Source organism: Choristoneura fumiferana, chromosome 4, assembly GCF_025370935.1.
Source record: "Choristoneura fumiferana chromosome 4, NRCan_CFum_1, whole genome shotgun sequence".
Lineage (NCBI taxonomy): Eukaryota > Metazoa > Arthropoda > Insecta > Lepidoptera > Tortricidae > Choristoneura > Choristoneura fumiferana.
In genome coordinates this window covers 16,318,655-16,334,946 of record NC_133475.1, presented here as the reverse complement: position 1 = coordinate 16,334,946, position 16,292 = coordinate 16,318,655, and positions in this window count along the sequence as shown.

The following is a 16,292-nucleotide window of genomic DNA, read 5'->3' as shown; positions in this document are numbered from 1 at the left end:
TTGAGTTTGTTGCCGGATTCTTCTCAATAGTGGTTTTTCCGAACCAGAGGTAGTTTTTTTTTTACATTCATAAGTGCTTGTTATAGCCTAAATTGAAGAAAGATATTTTGACTTTGACTTTGACTGAACAGTAACGTTCTGCGGCAGCTGATAGAAAGGGATCTCAGTAAACCTTTGAACAACTTACATAATATCTAGGCGTTTCTGTTCCTTGATATTTTGAGTAGGATACATATACAAGATCTACCCATTCAAATACAAAATAAGATTCAATAAAAGATAAAAACGACTCTCAAAACCTTACTTAGGTACCAATAACGCTTCTCCCGCATCCACGGTTCCACAACACCAAACTACTTGCGTCGGCTCCGAAAGTTAGTCGAACTTTTAATAGTGCTCCATCCCCAGCGACGTCGAACTATATCAACAGTGTCTCGTATCCAACAACTTGTTACACGAACAACACAAACACTTACCTGAACCGGTGAAATTAATAGAGCTTGAGGGTCGGAGTTACTTGGTGCGTGGCCTGAAGCTGCAGAATGCGATTGTGAAAGCAAATAGAGAATCGTTTATTAAGTTTATGTTTCTAAGATGTTTTAAAGTTTGAAATTGATCATTTAAAAGTTCTTGCACACCCAGGATCCCTTTCATTTTGAGAGAAGGCCTGTGCCCTGCAGTGGGATATTGTACATGCTGAGATTATGATGATGATGATTTCATAATTTACGCTAAGGACGACGGACGGGAAGGTGCTTCTAAAATATAGGCGGTGTGGTTTCATTATTATATTAACTAATTGCTACATTTTTTCGTGTTGTAGCGAGAAAATAAATACACTGCTGGACAGGCGGACGGACAGTGTAGCGACATTAATAGGTTTTCGTTTGTCACTTTGGGTAAAGGTACAGAACCCTAAAAAATACCTTAGAAGAACACAATAAAAATAAGACATCGGTTACACGTTAATGAAGAAAATGAAGAGGCCTTTTCTCAGCAGTGGATGGATGTTGGCTGATTTAATGGATACACGCTAATTCAGGCGCCAGTTCAGTCCACATTATAGTAAGAATGACGAGATAATTCTCATGTAACATTCACGGGCTGATGGTCCGGACTGATGAAAATTAAATGTATTTAATAATATCCATCAAATCAATCCATTTTGAAAGACAAAAAGAGAACAAGAAAAATAATTAAAAACCGTCCAAGAGCGTGTCGTACACGCCCAGGATAGGGTTCCGTAGCCATTACGAAACAATCAAATAATATTTTTCTAAGGATTTCGTATTGTGTACTGATCTTCCAAGTTTAGGTATATTTTATAACTTAGGCTGCTATTTAAGAGTAAAACCACTAATAATTCTCAAGCAATCTTAGCCGCTATAATTTTCCTTGTAAATTTAAATATATTTACTATCATTCTGATTTTTTCCACTCAACAGTTTAGGGGGGGGGGGGGGGACGCTCGATTTCAATGAAAATTTTCACTTTAAAGTTTCACAAACAGATCACTGAATATAAAAATTGTCTTCGCAACCCCGCAATGGTTTTAAAAGACCTATCCAACGATACCCCACAGTATAGGGTTAGTCAAGAAAAAAAAAAATCACCCTCACTTGGCGTCTATGGGAGGTACCCTAAAAAATTTTTTTTTACTTTTTTTTATTGTACCACTTTCTCGACGTCACAGGTGTATATTCATGTCAAATTACAGCTTTCTAGTACTAACGGTCTATGAGCTTGCCCGTGGACAGACAGACGGCGGACATGGTGAAACTATAAGGGTTACCGTGAATCGTGTAACCGATGTTTGATTGATTCATTATAATATGACGGATAAATGTGATGCTGTCTGCGTCTATTCGAACTAAACAAACAGAGACGGCATCACATTTACTTATCCGTCAAATTAATTTAGTCAATGGATGGTAATATAACTGGTAATAAAACTCTAAACACAAAAAGCTAGATGTAGTAAACTAAACTAAAATATTATAGGTACACCTATGTAGATGGAAAAAGTCGGAGTTTGACTAATACAAATGATCGAATCAGACGTTAGTATTCAGATGTTGACAGTACCTAAGATATTTTATGAATACTAAAGTAATACAGAAAGTTATTTACGTGGAGAAATACAATATTCTCACAAGAAAATATAAGTACCTAGCTACTCGTTGAATTGAAGTCGAACGAGTGAGGTCGGTTTTTTCTTACCGTTAATAAAAAAGTTTCAATCACATAAAAAAAAGTAAAATATACAGGAAAGTGTAAAAATTCCGTTAATTTTACGATTGAAAACATTTTTTTGTACCTATTTACTCACTAAATTAATCGTAGCAAAAAAAACTTTTTCATATATTATAAGCATTATTAAGCATTTCGTATCGAAGTTCACATTGTAATGCATGATGTTTTGGAACCAGGAAATAGATAGTGGAAGTCTATAGTAGTTAAACCCCTCAATTCTTGGTTTACCTATACTATATAGGTCCTATAGGAATCATTTGACGAATCCAATAAAATTATTAGACGTGGTTACATTACAGACGGCTGATGATAATGAAGCAAATGAGAAGGCTTTTTTGTGGATTAATTTTATTCAAGGTCATGATAATGTGATCCTATTATCCTTCACTTGGGACATAGGGCTCGTAGAGTTTTCCATTTGGCTCGATCTTGCGTAGCTTCTTCCAGCTCTTCCCAGCTGAGATCAATTCAGCCAGCCTCTTCCTCAACTGAGGCCTTCATTTTCTTAGATAGGCTAAAACAATAAATAGGCAGATGATAGCATAAAATAATCATTTCAAGGCACGGCTCTACAAAGGAACTTAGCTCTGAAAAATCAAGTAAGTTTTAATTAACTGCAAAATTAAATCTTTAGTTGCTTTAAAACAAATAAACAATTAGTGACGTCATAAACTAATTATTGCCATACAAAATCTGTACAAGAATCGTATTTTTGACAGCTTAAAAAAGTACATCAGTTGGCTGGTGGCGTGATTATCTTCCATCGACATCTATGTATAGACTGCATGTTTCATACATCAAAATGGTGCACAAAATTTGTTCACAGCGCGGATTTGTGAACCTTTCACTATAGTTTGTTGACGTCTGTGACAGGGGTTTTAGTACAAACAGTCAGTCTAGTGCCGTAAGGTACATGATATCAATGTGTTATCTTTATTGTCGACAAAACACTATTTTACTCGTAATAACAACAACTGCAAATAATTACCTTACACTCATAGTTACCAACACATGAAATATTATAGTAAGCGTGACCTTACATTTTCTCAGAGTACAGTCAGCCTCGCAACCATAGCCTTTACCACATAGTGCTACGGTGCAAAGTTGGGCCGTGTCTGCTGCAGACTGTACGTAGTGCCGAACTGCCGACTAACGAAGCCGTTTTCCGATGCGAGAAGGAACGAATGTTTTGTAACGCGCCTCATTAGGCAGGCTCGATTCACGCACGATACAAAAAACATAAGGTTTAGGCTTTACTGGGTTATCAATAAGTACGGTATTTGACTATTTTTTATATGTTTTATCAATTAAAACTTTACAATGTCTGTGTTATAGAATAGAGAAATAATTTTTAAGCTTCCTTTACAAATAACAGAGTTAGGTACGAGAAGGGTACGAGTATAAAGGTTTGAAATTCAAGAATAAACAGAGAAAGACGTACTTGTATGTGACGTACTTGCTGCATAGAGAAAAGCGTTTGAGAAAGAGACAGATATATAGATTTTTCAATAAATCACTAAAAGTCCAATGTTAAACCAATTTAAGTTTTCTCATTGCTAAACATTGTCTGTATATCTACGTACATATTTTCAAAATAATATATCAGACATGGCAAATTCAGGAGTTGTCAAATACCGTATTATCATTATCAGCGTAGGCCAATTTCGTGGGTACAATAAATTAATGTACAGTCGAGGAAACTGAATCACGTACCAGGGTGGATCCTTTGTGCTACGAGTACTAGTGTCAAGTTAACATTCCATACATTTGCTGAAGAAATCATAGCAAAATTGATTATGAAATGGTTCCAACCTGAGACATGGTTCTGTTTCCTTGACTGTACATAACGCCCTGAAACCTTAGGTATAAACGTTTTCGGAGTAAAGTAAACCCATCATTTTTACCTAGGGCGTTGATGGCATATATATTTGCAGTTCATTCATTTTGAGAACATCATACTAATATTACAAACACGAAAGTCTGTATGTGAGTTCGTGCGTGTGTGTTTGTAACTCACACTAAAATGCCTGAACGGACTTAGTTGAAATTTGGTGTGTTAATAGCTAGACTTCTGGAATAACTCATAGACTACTTTTTATTTCGATATTTGCACAAAATTGGAGTAGAATCTTGAAATTTTATGGCTGGGTCACAGAATAGCTGGGTGAAGAGTTAAGAAATATGGCACAACTGTTTTTGATGCAATATTGATAAAAACCACATTATTTTATTACAGGTTGTATTTTAACCACACCCAAATTAGTGGCGACTAAAGATTTCATCATAGTAAAATGAATTGTGTATATTCTTTGGGTCTCGTTGTTAGTAACAAATGCTTAATTAGTGCCTATAATTGTGTTTTTAATAAAATGTTCTAAATATACCTATTCATAACTACTAACGAACTCTACAGACTTCTAGAACTCAAACCATAGCCCCACAAATATTGCGGTTTAATTTTGTCAGTTTGCTAACTCAAACTAAATGCCTGTATGAAATCTAGTTAAGATTTAATCCGATGCACGCGGCCGCTCGGTGTGTCTGCGTCTTTAATTTTCTCTCGCCTCACACAAATAAATTTACGCTTTTCGCTGTGAAAATTAGATGTGGTTTTCTCACTAAAAACAGGGTTGGCTTGCCATTTTCTCCGGCATATTTTCACCAGCAGAAGCCTGTTAAATAATATGATAAAGTTAAGCGTTGCTTTGCGTCGAAAAACTTATAAGTCGCAAAAACTTTAGTAAGATCTTCTTTTTTAGGGTTTCATTCCCAAAGGATGCAAACGGTGGTCCTGCTGATATCACTGGCGTATGCCTGTCGTCTGTGTCACAGGTTTTACAGCCAAACAGTTGGAACGGTGGGTTGGTTCAAATTAATTAGCATGTTATTGAAAAATTGGCAAAAAATAATAATAAATGTTTTTAAGGGGACGTCCACTGTTGGACATATACCTCCCCTGTAGACTTCCAGCTGCTTCGGTTGGAAGCGGCCTGCATGTATCGTGAACCTCCGGCTTATCCAGGTTATCCGTCTATCTCGTTAATTGTCGTCCTACTCTGGGCTTGCCGATCCGTGTTCTCCAAAAAGTCATCATCAATCATCATCATCAGCCGGAAGACGTCCACTGCTGAACAAAGACCTTCCCCTTAGAACGCCACATGAATGACAATTCGCCACTTGCATCCAGTACTTGTAGTATAACCTCCTCCTTTTTTTGAAGTCGGTTAAAAATAAGTAATAGCAAGTCAAAAAGTAAACTTACTAATATTCCTATCCTTAATAAACTAGCGACCCGCTTTGGTTTTCTATTGGAACTCTACCGTATTGGTTATAGTGTAAAATGTTTTAAAACAGCGCAATCTAAAATGTTCTCTGTTCCAATTATCGAGGCGAAACATCCTCGCTTCGCTTTCAAAGGACTAATTAATTTACGAAGCCTCTATCGCAGCCAAGAGACACGTTTTATTCGACACCTGAAATACATTCCCGATTATGACCTATTTTGGGTCTATATTGTATACTAGCTTTTATCCGCGGCTTTGCTCGCGTTAACAATTAGATCCAGCACTTGAATTGAAATTCCAGGATACCACAAAAAATCTCGCAAGAAATAACGAAATTACATCGCTGTCTTCATTAAAATTGTATAAAAACACAAGTGTCAAATTTCATGTTTCTAAACTTGTTGTTTCTAAACGGTTGAAATAGCGAGATTTTATTCCAATCCCGTAAAAATATTGGGATAAAATTAAGATTGGTTTTTTGGAATCGTTTTGTATTTTTTATTTCAATTCCAAATTTTTACTTTTACGGTCATCCCGTAAACCCTAAATTGAAAATACAAACTGAAATATAGATGCACAGAAAAACCAGAAAAATAAGACCAGCACTGGGAATCGAACCCAGGTCCTCGACATTCTGTGCCGCGTGCTTTACCACTACACCACTGCTGGACAACGGTACAGATACGAATTTCCCCTATGCACCTTGTTTGTTTCTTATTTAGCCACTTAAGCTGTGACGCTAGCGACATCTATACTGTAGCCCTCATCGAGAAACTTTCGGCATTCCATTGGAACTAACCACTCACCCGGACAAGAGATATCGTTATTAAGCAATCAAATTAAGTTTGGTTGAGGAAATTCGTGTCTGTACCGTTGTCCAGCAGTGGTGTAGCGGTATAGCACGCGGCACGGAATGCCGAGGACCTGGGTTCGATTCCCAGTGCTGGTCTTATTTTTCTGGTTTTTCTGTGCATCTATATTTCAGTTTGTATTTTCAATTGGGATAAAATGTAGCCAATCAAGCTGCCTACATACCAAATTTTATCTTAAATTCTTTCAGCTGTTTTTGTGTGAAAGACGAGCACACGCATCGCACGTTCGCACGCACTAAACTTTCCCGTCTATAATATTAGTAGGATGATGAAATAACATAAGCAAAAGTCGCTGTACTAGGGGTATAATGGATATTTATACACTTCGAAAACACCGAGAACCGAAAACACGTTACCTCGCGAACAACAGGCAAACAAAAAAAAAGAAAATAAAGGACGAAATAAAAATTCGCCACGGGAAGGTAGCAAATGGCACTTTTGGAAGCATCAAGTCGAGATGGGCGCCTAAATTGTAATGTTTACAAGTTAAATTAGGTGAGGCGGTAGAAGTTATTCATAATGGGGGGAGCTCACCTTTTTGTGGGCGCTGGGTATTACGCACAATTTGACTCGTCGGATACTTATTCGAGGCTAACTCGGTGCCTCGCCGACCTATTTTGTTGTGTTAAATTTGATTTGCGCCTCTAGACGCTGTGGCGGTATAATTGCCAATCTCCCGCAATTTCAGAGATGTTCGAGTCAAATATCTAGGTGATTCCGCCTGCTTAACCTGTCCTCTCCCAGAGGCACAAATTTGTGCCCAAATTCCTTTGATCCTGTTATCCTGGGAGATGACAGATTATGAAAGCTATTTATAGCGAAATGTGACTTCAGCATCACTTTTTTGATTAAAATTAATTAGTGTCATAGAATTATTGTATGGAACAACATTAGCGCAGTGATTTAATTTCTTGCGGCCGAGAATCAGCCCAATCATACGGTTTGACCAAGATGTGGGAAGTTTATAGTATTAGGACTTGTGAAGTTATGGTTGTGGCAATGTGTGTGGACGAAATAATACGGCAGGATTCACGGTGTTAAATACCAGAACAAAATGAAATGTGCAACTACTTATGAAATATACCCTTTTTTAACCTTTTTTAATGCTATCTGGCTGGAGTAAAGTGTACGTTGGCTAGACAACAGCATGCAAGTTTATTTATGTAGAAGCCGTGGTGGCCTAGTGGTTTGACCTATCGCCTATCAAGCAGAGGGTCGTGGGTTCGAACCCCGGCTCGCACCTCTGAGTTTTTCGAAATTCAAGTGCGGAATTACATTTGAAATTTACCACGAGCTTTGCGGTGAAGGAAAACATCGTGAGGAAACCTGCACAAACCTGCTAAGCGATTCAATGGTGCGTGCGAAGTTCCCAATCCGCACTGGGCCCGCGTGGGAACTATGGCCCAAGCCCTCTTGTTCTGAGAGGAGGCCTTTGCCCAGCAGTGGGACGTATATAGGCTGGGATGATGGGATGATGAAGTAAGTAGGTATAATCCAATACAAATCGTACGCGCAACTTCGAGATGCGGCGCTGCTCTTACTTGTAACACTAATCAATCAAGTTAGCCGTAGCCCATACTTCAAAGGCGACTAATTACTGCACCCGACGCACGCTGCAACGTATTAATAATTCGGATGGCTTCTAGTTGTACCTCTTGTTATCGTGTCTTGGTCCTTTGCCATGGCGTGAATATGAACACCAGTGATTTGACCTACGGCCTCGCAAGCAGAGCATCGTGGGTTCAAGCCCGGGCTCACACCTCTAAATTTTTCGAAATCCATGTGAGAAATTTCATTTGAAATTTAACATGAGCTTTACGGTGGAGGGAACCTATAACTAAAAAATATAACTGATCATACATATAAAAAAAAAACAAATAAAAAAGCCTTTTAATGTCTAGCAGTTAACAACAAAGTATTGGCATATAATATTTCAATTCTTAAAAAAATAATTTATATGCATTATTTTTTTAATATAATGTCAAAAAGAAAATCAATAAAAAAATAAAACTATTCTTAGTTTTAATTAACAATAAATAAATTTTTACGTTAACACTTAATTCAACTATTATTACAAATTTTCAAATCAAAATAAAAAAAAAACGCCTAGTAATCTCTATCTTAGGGAGTCTTTCATCCAATAATGTATGCCTGCTGTTTGGGTGATGTCGTCTTCCCATCTCGTTATCGGTCTGCCTCGTTTTCTAGTCCCTGTAGGTCCTGGCCATGAATGTTATTCGTCCCGTCCAGCGGTCATTGGTCAATCTGGCTACGTGGCCCGCCAATCGCCATTTTAACTTCTTCAAAAAACATTGACGTTGTGTTACAAATAATAGGCAGAGAAGTATTGCGCTGCAGGCGCTGCGGCTCAGTTGCGTGCGCGCGGTCACTCTAGCGGCCTGCAAAGTGATTTCATACAACTTTGCACGGCAATGCGACCGTCTTTTGTTTCAACGCGCGCTCTGCGACACGGCGCACGCCCACGCCCAGCAACACCGCCCGCAGCCGCCCGCCGCCCGCCGCCCGCCAGCTAGCAGCCAGCGCGAGCGCGACACGCGCGCACGCAACAGGGCGACCAGACTAGCGTCCCGCCAGCATGTTTTTTTTTTTTTATTTTTTATTTTATTTTATTTCATGTCATGTTTGAGAAACACAAGCACTATACGCACGCACAAGTACTATAAGCACTATACAAGCCTCGGCCGGAACGTCGGGTTGCCGGCCTCGCATCCCTATACATCGCATCCATAATATATACTTCCCGGCCTCTACAGTAATGTACTATTGTTTTCTGTCGTATGGTGGTGTGACGTATTTTATGTTTTTTTCTTATTTTGCTTCTATCCGCTCATACCTACTCCGCTCACAAGTTGTTAGGTATTTTATTTTTCACCCGCCGATTAAATTTCCAGGTTTGGCAAGCGTATGTTAGTGATGGTAAGAAGCATGTATCCATTACTTTTCTCTTTAGTTGTAGTGATAATTTACCTTTCAGAACTTCCTGTTTTTCTTTGCACTAGTTATTCTTCTGTCTATTTCGATGTCATTGTTTTGTTTATGGGAAGGGATTTGTTTTCCCAAGTAGGTGTAGTTTTCCACATATTCCAAAGGCATACCTTTTAGAGTAATTACATTTTGAACACTGATAGTCATCAAACTAATATTAATATCTAAGGCGTATTATAAGATTAATGATTATATCATAGATATCCGCATTTTTGATCCCTTACTTCAAATAACGAATGTACTGTGTTAAAAATGTACTTAGTTGTGCTAAATACTTTGCTTTGCTTTGGTTTGTTAGTCTAACATCTACTAGCATGGAGTACGGTTGTGTTGCTCTCAAGATGAGCTCTGGTTGGGTTCGAAACGCGTCAGTGTAGTATAGCGGTGGTGACAGATGGGTTTGTGTGATTTATGTGTGTTATTACAGTGTGGAGGTGGAGGAACTGCATGGACACGCATATCTTGCATAAGCGTAGCTATTTTAACGTCGCGGGTGAGCAAAGTAGTTGTTTCAGTTCATTGATATGGACCTCCGCAAAGTAACGCCTGATTCAATAAATTAGCTAAATACTTGTTCCGAAACATCAAACAACATCATCAACTCAACAGAGGTTTTTCCGAAACGGTGGTAGATTTTTTGAAATTCAAATGTCCGTTAAAGCCTAAATTGAATAAAGATATTTTGACTTGATTTTGATTTTAATGTAAAGCAAGAGAATACTCGAAATGTCAGTACCATTGGCTGCTGCTAATCTCCAATTCACACCCATTCTATTCGCTTAACATATCAAAAGGTTCGATCGTTCCGCATAATATAGAACTTGTCTGGATAGGTACACTCAAGGACTTTAAATCATGAGCCACCTTGAAACCGTTTCAAAGGAAAAGTTATTAACTCATTACGATTTTCATTGTTAAATAATGCGATGTCACTATGACGTTTACTGTGAAATGGTTCAATGGTGGCTCATGAATAAAAGTCCTTGACCATACTAACAAGGGGTTTTTAGTGTTCCGTGGCTCAGTTGACAAAAACGGAACCCTTATAGAATAAATTTGTCTGGGGATGTACCCAGACAGACATCAAATGTGTGTCAGTCTGTCAAGATGCTTTTTCTTTAAGCTGAAATTAACACACATTTTTGGGTCTGCTGCCACTTCGAGCAGTGACCAAACCTAATTTCTAAATACATTAACAAATGTGTTTTCATACAAATTGCCAGAGAATCAAAAAATAAGGTAATTCCAGCTGTCCTAGAAAAGAAAAGTCAATTCAGAAACGAAGATTTTTTTTGTCTGTCTTTTTACGTAAGTGACCAATGTAATGATCCCACACTGCATAAATTTAATATAGGAGCAGGGTTGTGCTAACACTAGATATTAATATACCTACAAATTTGTACGGAACCCTCGGTGCGCCAGACCGACTCGCAGTTAGCCAGTTTTTTCATTTTGAGGTATAGAACCCTAAAAATGGTGGAAATCAAGAGTTGAACATAAACCATTGATGAATGCCAAACAACAAGCCAAAGAAAAGTCCAAAAATTACTGACCCGCAAAAAATAACTTTGTTTATTATAGAAATATTACGATGTACAAGTTTATTTTTGTTTACCTACTTCTTTTGTTTAAAATCCTCAATGCGCAAGTCCTACTAGCAGGCCAGTATTTCTATATACAACTTGTCTTTCTTAAATTATATTTTCACCACTTCAACACCATAGCATCAGACGCCCGTACGTGTCAGTCTTGTACCAGGTGCAAAGACAAAAGAGAGTAATGAGGGCTGAAGGAGGGACGGCCACAGAGGGAATGTGCCCTATCATCCCGACTGGAGGGCCCTTCATGAACGGCGGGCATTCGGTGAGTCGTGAAGCGTACGTCGTCTTATTGGAACTGCTTTAACTCAGGAAAAGGCTAAATTTGTCGCCGGTTTGACTACTGCGTACGAGTATAATGTGTTAGGTTAAGGCCAGTTGTCAGAAGTTTGACCGCTATGCGTGTCTGTCTGTGGCACTGTAGCTCTTAAACGGGTAGACCGAGTTGAATGCAATTATTTTTATTTATGCCTGCGATGATCTTCGCAGGGCGGCTGGCAAGAGCTGGATGAGAATAGCCGAGGATCGTGCTCAGTGGCGTGCCATGGGAGAGGCCTATGTCCAGCAGTGGACGAACATAGGCTGATGATGATGATGATGATGATTTTTATTTAAAATCAGGATTTCTAGCTACTGTTCTTACATATGTTTTATCAAAACGGTTCAGCCGTGTTTGAGATATTGAACTTTGAAGTGACAAAGTCGGGGGTTTTCCAACTTTTTTATATGTATTATGCTACCGAATCACGAGGTTGCAAAATAGGTAGGTTAGGTTAGTTAGGTAGCTTCTCCTGCCCGAAGGGTAAACCACTTAGAAATGGAGCCCCGCGAATTAATGTACTTAGAGTTAATTCACCTATTTTCTGGTCTGAATTATGGCTGGGTGAATTAACTCTAGGTGCGTTAAGTCTACTACACTTCATATTCGGCAGCATAATACTGCTCGAAGGGACCACGGGGATTTTTATTCCCCGTGGTCCCTTCAAGGAACTACGAGAGAGACCACAGGTAACAAGGGATAATGGTACGGAACCCTTCGTGCGCGAGTCCGACTTGCCCTTGGCCGGTTTTTTTATAGACAAAAGAAAAAATACGTACTAAATATGTATTTTTTACCCAGGAATAATTTTTATTTAAGTACCCAATTATTGTACGAGTATAGTGGTGTCAACCCACAAATTCTGAAATGTATATACGTAACTGAAAGCTGGAATAAACCACGTGATATCACAAAATGGACCATCCACGGGCAGTCCGTCGCAAATTGCCGTGTTCCTCCACTTTGACACTGCGGCCATTTCGTCCAGCGGTAATTGCATCCGGCCGGTGCAGACGCTCTGTTGGCGATCATTTACATTTCGCAGGTGCTACATTCTAGAATACACTAGCATTGCTTCACTTTACTATTGTTTTCTTACTGTCAACTGGGTAGATTCCTGGTTAATGCTAAGTCCGTCGGTCAGATTATATCAAAAACATTGGACATGTATTATTTCTTTTGTCAATCAAACAAAAAATTAAAAAGTTGAAGGGCGTCAAAGTGCGGGAGTGGAGGCCCGTAATGTCACATGGAGCTGTAACCGGCTATATCCATAGGTACTTATGTGTTTGTATGTTTGTCCGTCTTTCACGTCGAAACAGAGCAACGGATTGACGTGATTTTTGGCATAAAGTTTGGCGTGAAGTTTGGCATGTCGAGCTAAACTCGATTTAAGACGTGAGTTATCCGGGTCATTATATTTAATAAAGTTTATAGCTCAGAGAGTGACATAGGCTACTTTTTATCCCCGAAAAATGCACAATTCCCGAGGGAATAGCGCGCGATAACCGAATTTCACGCGTACGAAGCCGCGGGAAAGCTAGTTATAGTTATGTCTATAATTTTATATTTAAATCACAAAAGAAAAATACATTTCCATTTTTTTTAAAGTACCTGCTTAACTGACGAACTAACTACTTATACATAGTATTTAGTACATTATTTTCTGATTCACAAGAAAGTTGAAAACTCGACTGCTACATAATGAAATAGATAGCACCCGCCAGAAAGTATGCTTCCTAGTGATCACATACTTACTCGTATTGATCATTGTTTTCTCGTAAGTACGTGTACCTAGTTGTTTTCCAATGTTTTCCATCATGCGGCGTACTTCACTGGCTGGGTCCTGAAATATTTCATGACATTTATGAGACTAACCCGCGACTACTCGCACAAGCTTTGGGTTTTTGGGCACAAAGCAGTTGCATGGAAATCCCGATATTTTAACACGTTGACGCGAGCAGGCAGCAGGCTTTAAACTAAAATAAAATCTCCACACAGAGTGACGTATGGCGGACTGTGCCCTTAGTGTAAGTTTTCGTTTACAAAATACGTCTCGATCGCGTTCGCGTTAAAATCGCAATTTGTATGAAATCACGAACATCGCAAACGTTCCGCTAGAGGCGCTGTTTGTGTTTCCATATAAATTGAGATTTTAACGAGAACGCGATCGAGACGTATTTTGTAACCGAAAATTACACTAAGGGCACTGACGTGACTATGTAGTAAGTACTTTATTGTACAGGGTCTTTACGGGGTCGTGATGTCCAGTTACGTTGCGCTAAGATAAACAATATACAAAAACGACATAGAAAATAGTAACAAACCTACACACTCACAAACTTGCATTTATAGTACCTACTAGCCTGTTGCCCGCGACTTCGTCCGCGTAGAATTCGTTTATCGCTATCCCACGGAAACTGCAATTTTCTGGGATAAATCCATATCCTTCCTCGGTACTCAGTCTCAAACTGTCTGTATACCTAATTCCATCTATATCGGTTCAGCGGTTTGGACGTGATGGGGTAACAAGCAAACATACAGTCTTACAAACTTTCGCATTCAATAATATTTGTGGGATTAATAAAATTATTATATAACTTCTTATGCATACGAGAGGTTAAACACCTCTGTGAATAAGTATGTTTTAGATTATTAAATCATGGATATCAATTATTTTCGCTGATCCATGTTTTACTAAAAATACCTGGGCGGCCGAGCTTTACTCGGGCTAAAACCCAACAATAAGCATTTTCCTAGAAATAAGACCAAGCTACTAGCAGATCGATTTGTCATCTCCGAAAACCCCCACATACCAAACTTCATCGAAATCGTTGAAGCCGTTTCCGAGATTTTGATTATTATATTTATAAATATATATAAGTACAAGAATTGCTCGTTTAAAGGTATTAGATAGATCTAGGGCATCGAAGTATGTATGTATGTATATAAACTCTTTATTGCACAAAAGGAAAGAAACAAATCAGAATTGACAAAATTCACGTATATTGAAGAAAAACTAAAAAAAAATATTCGCAGATGGACGGAAATACGGAATACGTTCCCGATACATTTCGTGATACCTACCTTGTATAAAAAATAAGCTATAAAATGGTGGTGCAATATGCCCACTTACTCTCGAACATAAAGGGCTAGCGAGCCACAATCTACTCTAGCGCCCAATCGCTTAAACGGCCAAGAGCTGTATTTTCCAAATTGAAAATTTAAAAAACATGATCTCAAAGAGAATTTCCAAGCAAAGCCGAGCGGCGGAGACTATCGGCCGCAGGTTACGTGCGCCAATATTGAACGTTTCGCCGGAATTACACTTGCCACATATTGGACTAGTGGTTGTCAAACTAAATTGTATCGTCTCGTACTAGAGCGGCAATGCGGCAATAATACTGTGCCTCTAGTGTAGCGTTTTCACAAAACAGTCGTTTACTATTCGACGACGTAAATCGAGCGTTCGATCGTCGAATACGTAACTTTCGATCGTCGATACGTAACCCTCGATCGTCGATACGTTTCCTAAGAAATACAGTGAGTACGGTTCACTTTTCGAATAGAATAGCAACTCACTTCGACTGCGTAATGTTTGAGACGAACAATTGCGAGTGTGAGTTCCTACCGATTTTCACGTTCGCAATAGTTTGCGAGGAGCTCGCTAACGCTAACGTAATTTTAAAGTAAAGTTGTCACTTGCCTTATGACTGCTGTCATAATTCATATCCTGTGAAAAAAAGTGATGTGGAGAATAGGAAGAAGAAATTACTTTCCATTTAGAACGATCTAACACCATTCCTGAACAAATAATACATATTACACGCGCTCACGCAACCACAAAGACACACACACACACGCAGTTAGGATTTCATTTCTCATATGAAAGCAATGTGCGTCAAGTTAGCACGTACCTTGGTTATCCGAAATAATTGAGAATAGATCGGACAATCAAAAGTTCGGATAATCAAACCGTGTGTTTTTGTGTCCTTGCTATTGGAAGTCGAATTTTTTCGCACGGGTAATTATAAATTGTTCAACTTCGCAAATACAACGGGAAGATATAAAATAATCTTCTCGTGTATATGCGCAGAAAAAAAAAATCTGTATGAGTACGTGTAGTAATGTTTTAAATTAAATATAAACTTAGTATAAAACGTAGGACAAACGTAGGAGAAACATGTCCCCACTGGTGTATAGGTACCTAGTACTTACCTTCAGTAAAAGGAATTCCAGAAAATAATAGGTACAAGTCAAAATCACGTAAGTACAACTAGTACAAGTAATATCTTATCTTACTTACAAACTTTCGCATATCGTATCAGAACAGACAGGGAAGCATAAAGTTCTTATCCTATGCTTAAAAGTAGATTTTTTACGCAGAGAAAGCTTCTGCACTTGTCCTATACTTATTCTGTGCTTTTTTATCCCTATTGGGAGGGTGCGAAGTACTATTGGTAATGAAATCTATCGCAGCCCTCATGGTGGCCAAAAGTAGAAATAGTTCTGGCTCTGTCATCTGTCATACTCATATGAATCTGTCATTAAACAAAGCAATTTCTATAGACATTAACTACCTAATTTTAGTAATAGATGTTTCTGTTATGATGCGAGCTTGAAATTATTGAACACTGTCCCTATTTTGTTCTTAATTCCTTTACATCTCGGACATGTCCAGCAACAATTTTCCTTATGAATTGTTGAAATTTTATATTAAGGGATACTCACAAACCGGTCTTTAAAATGATACTCATTTTATCTGAAAACGATATTTCATTTTTACTAGCGATATAAGAACAATTATAATCTCAGTAATTTTGTATTATAATTGATACTTATAGGATGGTTAAAGGTTTGATTTTTGTCACAATGTCGCGATGAAATTTCAAAACGTCAGAGCAACAAGCCGGAAAAGTCGCGGACGCTAGGTGGCGCTAATGTCGTGCACGCAACGCAC